We start from the raw sequence: 9,371 nt of genomic DNA on the forward strand, positions 1-9,371 counted from the left end.
AGAGAGAGAGAGAGAGAGAGAGAGAGAGAGAGAGAGAGAGAGAGAGAGAGAGAGAGAGAGAGAGGGGGGGGGGATACGCAAACAATATTTGTTGTCATTTCAGAATATGCCTTTAAAGTACGTGTAACGATTGATATAGTATTAGGCTATTCCGAATGTCGTCATCTTGATATGAACATGTTGTTTGAATTTGACATTTAACATGTTGTGTCCATAGGCGAACAAATTTCAAGGTACTGTACTGAAAACGGCGATAGAACTGTGTGCGAGCCATGTCCAGTGGGTTACTTTGCTGATAAACCAAACTCACTACAGTATTGCAAACGACTTAATCCATGCGATAAGCCATATGAATATCTCGTGGAAGAGGCACATGTTGACCGAAGTTCAGATAACGTGTGCAGGTGCAAACAAGCGTACCACTACAGTCAATCAGGGGAACTGTGTCTTGAGAATGACCTTTGTCCACCTGGAGAGGGCGTCACTTTTGATGGTAATATGTAAAAACATTTTAACAACTGTACATTTCCTTTAAATTGTACTTTCATTAGATAAAACAATGTATATCTATGTCATACCGTGACAGTTACAATTTCTCACATGAACTTATATCCAAGGATACATTTACTGATGCGGATACCAGAACCTTTAGTTTTATGTCTACATGTAAATGTTAAAGAATAAATAAATAAATAAATAGACAGACAGACAGACAGACAGACAGACAGGCACAGATAGATAGATAGATAGATAGATAGATAGATAGATAGATAGATAGATAAATAGATAGATAGATAGATAGGCATATACATATGTACATACTAAATTGTGTGTATCTTATATTGGTGGCTAGGTTACTGCCAGGTTTGTGCACCGGGTACTTTTTCTGACCAAACGTCCAGGAAACAAAAGTGCCAACCACAACCAAAGTAAGTATTTTCCCACTAAAAGGGTCATTGTTATGTTTGTAGGATTATCGTTCATAGTCTTTGCTGCCTGCATACCCATAATATTCTACTTCAAGTTATGCATATTTAGTCATCATTTGTGGTCGAACTCAAAACATGGTGTACACTTGTACTCATAAAACACTTCCTATACCATCAACTATACTAATATAATAGGGTCCCACGCCACGAAAACCTGGCCAGTAACTAGAACGCTCGAACAAGACTTTGTTTCTGAGCTGAAGTTTACGTCATTTGCGAAAGTATATACATTTTCCAGGCCATGCGTTGTAGAAGAGACATCAGTGAGCTTAATCACATATTGATAAGAATTGTCAAGGGTTTTTATTAGACGTTAATCGTATTGTTATTTTTCTCTCAGTTGCAGCGATGCTGGCCTTACTGTTATCTCCGAGGGAAATATTACATCGAAGACGGTTTGCGGTATTAGATATGAACAGATAAGAACAAGTAATGAAGGAATTAACTTCTCTCCGTCTTTGTCTTTGTCTTTGTGTCTGTCTGTCTGTCTGTCTGTCTGACTCTCTCTCTCTCTCTCTCTCTCTCTCTCTCTCTCTCTCTCTCTCTCTCTCTCTCTCTCTCTCTCTCTCTCTCTCTCTCTCTCTCTCATAATCCATGCATCTGATGTACAATTTTGTTCTGGGAAGATAACTTTTGTTTACACCTATACAAAATGACCTCATTACCAAAGTGTTTACGAGTATCCAAGCAAGAGAATTGAATTCATCATAATTATCGTATTTCATAATGTATATTTACAGAGGCAAACATAACAGGAGAGACTTCATCGAGTACGACAACAAAGATGATACTTAAATACAATATTACGTACACTGCAAGTAGTACCAAATCTTCCATTGCAGTACACTTCATAGATGTCAATCATGTACCATATATAGCAACAATTGGGTGTATTAGCATTGTCCTGTTAATATTGACAGTTATTATGCTATATGTATGCTACAAAAAGGACATAGTATATTGCCAGTGTTGCGGTACTACATCAACCATAGGTAAATATGGGCATAAATGTACAAGAGAGAACGGGTAGAGATTGGACATACACAGACATTTAGAAGAACGTCGACAGGCCAACAGACAGCCAGACATACAGACAGCCAGACAGACAGACAGACAGCCAGCCAGCCAGACAGACAGACAGACAGACAGACAGACAGACAGACAGGATTCGAAGACAGACATACATACATACATACATACATACATACATACATACATACATACATGCATACATGCATGCATACATACATACATGCATGCATACATACATACATACATACATACATACATACATACATACATGCATGCATGCATGCATGCATACATACATACATACATACATACATACATACGTACGTACAGACAGACAGACAGACAGACTCGTACACAGAAGACGGACAGACACACAAATGGGCAGGCAGGCAGAAAAACAGACAGACAGACAGACAGACAGACAGACAGACAGACAGACAGACGTATACATATCAACTTTAATTCAATCGATATATACATATTTACTTTAATTCAATCAATATACTGTATACATATTTACTTTTATTCAATCGATATATACATATTTTCTTTGATCCAATCGATATATTGCGTATGAAGATAAAATGTCATCATTTTGGGATTTACCTCATGACTTCTGACCTCACGGTGAACCCAACATTCAATGTGCGGAATGCGGTCCAGGCAATATATGTATACTTGTCTGTTTTAATTTTCGATCGAAGGCGATCATTTAAGCGCTATTCTGTTTACGATCTAGATGGTCTTGATTGCCATTGTTTGGTACAATTAATGTAACATGGCCTTTTAAACCTTAAGCCATTGTACAACCGCACCTACCGTACAATAGGCACTAAACAATAGCCATTGCAGTCCATTGTCGAAAAGCAAACAGGAACTTTATCAACACTATGTCAGGATGGCCGAGCGGTCTAAGGCGCTGCGTTCAGGTCGCAGTCTACTCTTGTAGGCGTGGGTTCGAATCCCACTTCTGACAAAAACCTATTTTATTGGTCTTGACTCTTGTCCAAAACATAGTTTTTTTATTTCTGCATATTGTTACATTGCGGCAGGCTTTATTTGATAATGAAATTGAGTCATGTAGTAGGCACAACTAATACGGACAATTTATATTAGTTATGCATTGAGACTAAGGCCTAACATAATTGTGAGGTTCCGATTATGTTCGATTTTAGAATAGGTGGGGTAGGTAGAATTTATATATATATATTGAAATAAAAAGTCTACCTACCCCACCTATTCTAAAATCGAACGTAATCAGAACCTCATTTTCATGTGTGAGTGTCTAGTCTCTATGTTATTGGTTTCTTCAGATCAGATGTACAGCCATTGCAGATTGGAAGAACAGTTTTATATTGTCTTTTTCAGTTGATGACAGTTTCCTCATCCACTATTTCTCGCGAGACTTCACAATTTTCGCGATTTTATTTTTTTTCTCGAATACAAATAGGGCCGGTGAAAAAACAAGGTGGGTTCGGGTAAACGGAACCAAACAATCTTTTTTAGGCCTAACAGGCTAGCACAATCATATCATAATTCAAAACATCCAACTAAAGCGAGTTCACTGTGTGGCACCAATTTGTAAAAAATATTCAGCGAGGGAGTTTTCATCTTTGAGGGCTTAGTTCAGATGAAGCTAATCATTAAACTTAAGATATCGATGTGATAACGGAGCAGTATACATAAAACGAGCAGATCTAGAGCTATAGATAAAGTTGGTCCAAATCAAAATAATTATCATTGTAATCCTTATGGCTCCACTGATAACAATAACGGTGATGCGAGAACCTGAGATTGAATAATGGGCCTTTAAGTCAACAAGAAGTATGTCATCAACCCATTTAAAAACAAAAGAAAATAAGTAATTGGGGTAGCACCACGTGTGACATCTTACAACCCATATTATAGTCTTATTTGACGCCATTCCATTGTCACTCGGAGACAGATACAATTAAAAGTTATTATGATGAAGACTCATTTTTATAGATTAATAGTTACCATGGAAATCAAGAATCCATGGATCACAACAATATAACCATCATCTCTAAACAGAGACTTGGGTCGATACACACTTGTTTTGGACAATATTTTGAAGTTACGCATGCGTAAACAACGCATGACATCAAAAGGATCACGTCGTCCCTGCAGGAAACCTGAGGATTCAAGTTTGAAAGCTAACATTTATCCAAGTATAATGCGGTGTAGTACAAAGATTGCATTGTTTATAATTAATAGTTCATAACATCGTTAGCGATAATGGTACTTTCGATCGCATTTGACCGCAGCTTGTGACATCTTTCAAATGCCAGTGTTCGATGATATAAATTATAATATTTTTGTGGTTAATTATTCCAGAATACCCCCTTGATGAAGTTGGAATGAAAGAAAAACATCGTCAACTTCTTCGCAAATATATGCCATCATTTGCCTGCAATCTACCAACAGACAAGGTACTGGAAGAGATGTCAGAAGTAAGTGTTATGTTATCTCCTCCAAATGCTCTCTCTTCTTACTGTACCTGTCTTGTTTTTTTTGTTCACAGTCAGGTCGTATAGACGTGACACAATATGTTGTAATATAGTCGTACAAGAATAACGTACGTATAATGCATGACTAAATAATCAAATTTGCATCAATATTATTTTCAATTTAATATGGCCGCTGAATACTCTCAGACTGATACATTTATGCAAATTTTACAGATTATTGATTTCCTTTTTTAAAAAAAGACGGCAGACCCCCCAAAAATCTTGCATTATTTGAAAAGGACTAGAGACAAGCTTCAACATGAACATGACGTGGTTTGGAGAGATTTCTAAGGATTAATAATTTTCACTCCAGGGACACTTTACACCTTATTTATAAAGACTTACCGTTTTCTACATTGTAGGTATTCACTGAGGAAGATGAGTCAGCAATTACTAATGCAAGTCTGTCTCAATACGAACAAAGACGACTACTTATTCGGATTCTGTGTTCCAAGGGTCCTGATGCGTTTCAGAGATTTCTCGATGTGCTTCACAAAGTCTGTTCATACTTGGCTGAGACACTAGAAGACGAATTGACATGATTGTATAGCAAAACACAAAATGATTGCCCTGAACAGAAAACACATATCATGTTAGTAAAAATTGGAAGTTTTTTTGTAAGACGATAAAGTGATGACTTACAATCACAAAAAAAAGGTAAAACGATAGATCAGCTATGGTTGGTTGTAGATGTAAGGATACTGAACCACTTTTATTTCAAATCCATGTGTTGATGTCGTCATCCATCACGATCCCATCATCCACACATGAGAAAATCGTTTGAAAACGTAACCAACAATAACTAATAAGGACAAGCTGGAGACAAGCACACTACACTTTGTCACTAAGCTGTAGTTTACACGATATTTTGCGTTGAAAAACATTGTCCCAATGTAAACTAAGGAAATTAAAACCAAATCCAACACGGTGATTGGAACTTGGGACGAGAAGAAGCTAGAAGCAATGCATCATGGGTACACACGCTCTTAGCATTGTAATTTAACTGAAAACCATCATTACATTGGTTATTTTGTTCGTTTATTTTCATTTTATTTCTTTACCATGATTTATATTATTTTGTAATTTTTAATACCTTCAGCTTTGCCTTGAGGTGATAATATAGTACGTACTTACTTTTAAAAGTATCGGTTATAATAATCATTAAAACACCTTCTAAAGTTACCTTGTATCGATTGAAATAAATCAACATTTAGTTTTTCTATTTTTTTTAGAATAGCGACCACGTTGTCTTCACGTAGAGTGATGTACACATGCATTATTATCGTTTTCTCTTTTCTAAAATAACTCCCGTTTCACCTAACATCGAAGCTGCAACAGTATTTTTATACCCAATGCATTATCAATTCCATCTATTCAATGGAGAGCACGCGGATCGATAATTTTCTGTGTCACGCACCAGCACACTTTGCCCAAATATGGCAAGTGTTGTGCTCATCCATATCCGTTCACTTAGTGATTTGGCTTTGTTAATTTCTTCACTATCTTTATGTTTTTGCGAATAAAATAATATTTCACTGTCGATTTATGTGATTATGTGATTCAAATGATGTTTCCATATCACTACATGGGGTTATGATAAAACCTTTACAGCCCAGATATGGGTTTTGCAGACCTTGGTAGTATGGCTTATGGGCCCTCCCGAGTCCTAAAGTCGGACCCTTCCGTCGTACATTCGACCCACAAAACTTCAAATCAGGGCCGTAAAGATTATTATCGAAACAGTGTGTGTGTGTGTGTGTGTGTGTGTGTGTGTGTGTGTGTTTGGGGGGGGGTGTAATTACACTCTTGGTGTACATCATAATGTATGTTAAATAGTAATATATGATATGATATGATAACAAATTTATATAGCGCCTGGTATCCATTTAAAATGTTCACTGGCGCTTTACAAAGTGTCACTTAAATATGCTTTCTCAAAAAAGTAGGTCTTTAGCCTAGATTTGAAAATTTCAGTACTTGATGCAAAACGAATATGACTTGGAAGATCATTCCACAAGGTAGCAGCGGCATATGAGAAAGAACGATCACCATAGAATCTGAGTCTTGTTCGTGGAGTTTTAAGAGAAACTTTGTCACTTGAGCGGAGAGATCTGGTCGGTTTATTAAGTTCGATAAGTGTAGTGAGGTAGTCAGGTGCGGTGCCGTTCAAATATTTGTAGGTAAGAAGTAAAATCTTGAATTTGATTCTATATATTACAGGGAGCCAGTGGAATTTCATCAGAATCGGAGAAATGTGTTCATGTTTCTTCACTTGTGCAATTAGCCGCGCAGCAGAGTTTTGAGCTCTCTGCAATAGATTAATGCTGGATGACGGTAGTCCAAATAATACTATTAATAGGGCATTAGCGTAATCAAGCTCTGAGGAAAGAGTAGCGTTGACAAGTTTTAAACAGGTCTGCTGGGAAAGATATTTACGAATGAATCCAATGCGGCGAATATCGAAATAAATGCACAGAGTCGGATGATGTGTTGTTTAAATTCATGGGTGCTGTCGAACCCAAACCCAATATTGCGAGCATAATCCACTGGATGTATGGTACTGTCCCCAACGCTTAATGACTGTGATTTTGGGAACGACTAAATCGAGATCTTATGTGCAGGATTTCTGTCTTGTCATCATTTAATTTTAACTTGTTGGTATTCATCCACTTCTTGATATCCAACAGGCAGTCCTCGATCTTGGACGTAGCGATGGCTGTCTCTCTTCTTGTAAATGCCAGGTAGAGTTCATTATCATCTGCATATTGATGAAAATTTAACTGACGATGTCGAATAAGTTGTCCAAGGGGTGCTATATAGAGAGTGAACAGTAGAGGCCCAAGTACAGCACCTTGGGGTACACCGAATCGGAGTGGACATGGAGATGATTGATGATCTTCGATGACAACTGATTGGAATCTGCCAGATAGATATGAAGAAAAACAGTGTAGAACGGTGCCTTGAATTCCAAGTTCAGTCAAACGTGTGATGAGAATATTATGATCAATGGTGTCGAAAGCGGCAGATAAGTCCAATAAGACCAAGATGACATCATTTCCAGAATCCAGTGATATCATTGTGAACTTTGACAAGTGCTGTTTCAGTACTGTGGAATTTCTTGTATGCAGATTGGAGTGGTTCTAAGAGAGAACTGACGTTGAGAAAGTTGGTAACCTGTTTTGCAACTACCTGTTCAATGACTTTAGAGAGAAAAGCTAGATTTGAAACCGGTCTATAGTTTTTCAGCACTTCATGGTCCAGAGATGGTTTCTTGAGAAGAGGTGTAACCACTGCAAATTTGAGTAACTCAGGGACAGTCCCGGTTTGTAGCGAAGCATTAACTATATTTGTGATTTCTGGTAGCAGTGAGTCGATGACACTTTTGAGAAGGATGGTTGGTATAGGATCGAGACTGCATGATTTTGATGGTGATGACCTACTATTTCATGTACCATATGTAACAATGTTTATTTTGAAGGTTTAGTTTGATGAATATTGCGATAGGGGTGATACGTTTATTTAAAAATAACTGAAAGTGAAATTCAGGGTAAGCTTAAGTGAAATCCAGGGTAACCTTATGATTATGGACGACAATGCTATTTTTAGTTTTTAATATGTATATACTGTTTGAATAAATCTTGTAACAGATATATGCAACCTTTGGTGTAAGACATGGATATGTCACGAAAGACATGTGAAGAGTGTGGTGCGCATGTACAAATCAACAGTCAAGTGGAAAGATTTGGCGATCACAGGCATGCAGCATGCTGTCATATTGACGTGATTGGTATGTCACAGCCTTGATTTGATTGGCCTATTGCAGCATAATCACTGTCCTCTCAGGACAGCTCTACTGGAAAGGCCTGCCCCCAAACCCGACTGTCCTGGCAGTGTAGTCCTATTGCAGCCCTGATAACTTTTAGTCATTTGAGTATACCCAGATGTGTACATGTGGTATTGCATTTTAAGTTGAGTTAAAAGAATAGGCGATCTTGGATTACCGTTAGGGAGCCTTCAGTACTTACAAAGTGGGGAAATCAATTCAATGACGTTGCATTAATGACCCTCCCCATCAGACCTCAAATTCTGTTTTCAGCACGACCGAGTCAGGTCAAACAGACCCAATGGACACCGACATGGCTCTAACTCTTCCGATTTCAAAAAGATAGAAAACTCACCCCATTCTAAGTTTTGTAGAAATACTGAACATACATCATTCTTTAGTAGAAATTATTTACAACATTCCCTAAAGTATCTCCATCAACTACTAATTCTTTTGATGAAGCGAAAAAAATCGGATCGTTTTGTGACCTGTTCAGTGCCATAGAACATTACGTGGTATTGGATTTTGGCACTATACAAAAATCCTTTTGATTGATTGTTTGATTGATTGGTACAGATGAGTGAATGTGAATGACACCAACACATTTATCTCATTTTGCATTCAAGTTTTTATTAGATATTTCACAAAGTATAGAAACATTATTTACATGTAATTTTGATGAGATGCATTTGAGGCTTGATCAAATTTAAGCTTACATTACGATATTGTGTTTTCAGTGATATGATTTTTGCAAGGTTAGTTTTATAAATGTCATTGTCTCTTAAAATTAGAACAAAATTATTGCACTTTGTAACAATGGACATTTTCGACCAAAGTTGAATTCTAAATGAATCTGTACATATTTCTATTTTGGCATATTGTAATATTTGGAATAGTAATATTAATTTGTATTATGTTTACCCTACAGTATCAGATCATGGCAAGTTTGGACTGTCATTTTCAATATAATTTCATTTTGGGTTATTTGCACAGCAGCCG

At 37.1% G+C, this 9,371-nt stretch overlaps 1 non-coding gene across 1 annotated transcript; it reads left to right on the forward strand.

Annotated features, from left to right (window-relative positions):
• The first annotated feature begins 2,913 nt into the window (after positions 1-2,913).
• Positions 2,914-2,997, forward strand: Trnal-cag (transfer RNA leucine (anticodon CAG)). The gene has a single exon. It is a non-coding gene; the product is annotated as a tRNA-Leu (tRNA).
• The last annotated feature ends 6,374 nt before the right edge of the window (positions 2,998-9,371 follow it).

This window comes from Glandiceps talaboti, chromosome 3 (genome assembly GCF_964340395.1).
Source record: "Glandiceps talaboti chromosome 3, keGlaTala1.1, whole genome shotgun sequence".
NCBI classification, from domain to species: domain Eukaryota; kingdom Metazoa; phylum Hemichordata; class Enteropneusta; family Spengelidae; genus Glandiceps; species Glandiceps talaboti.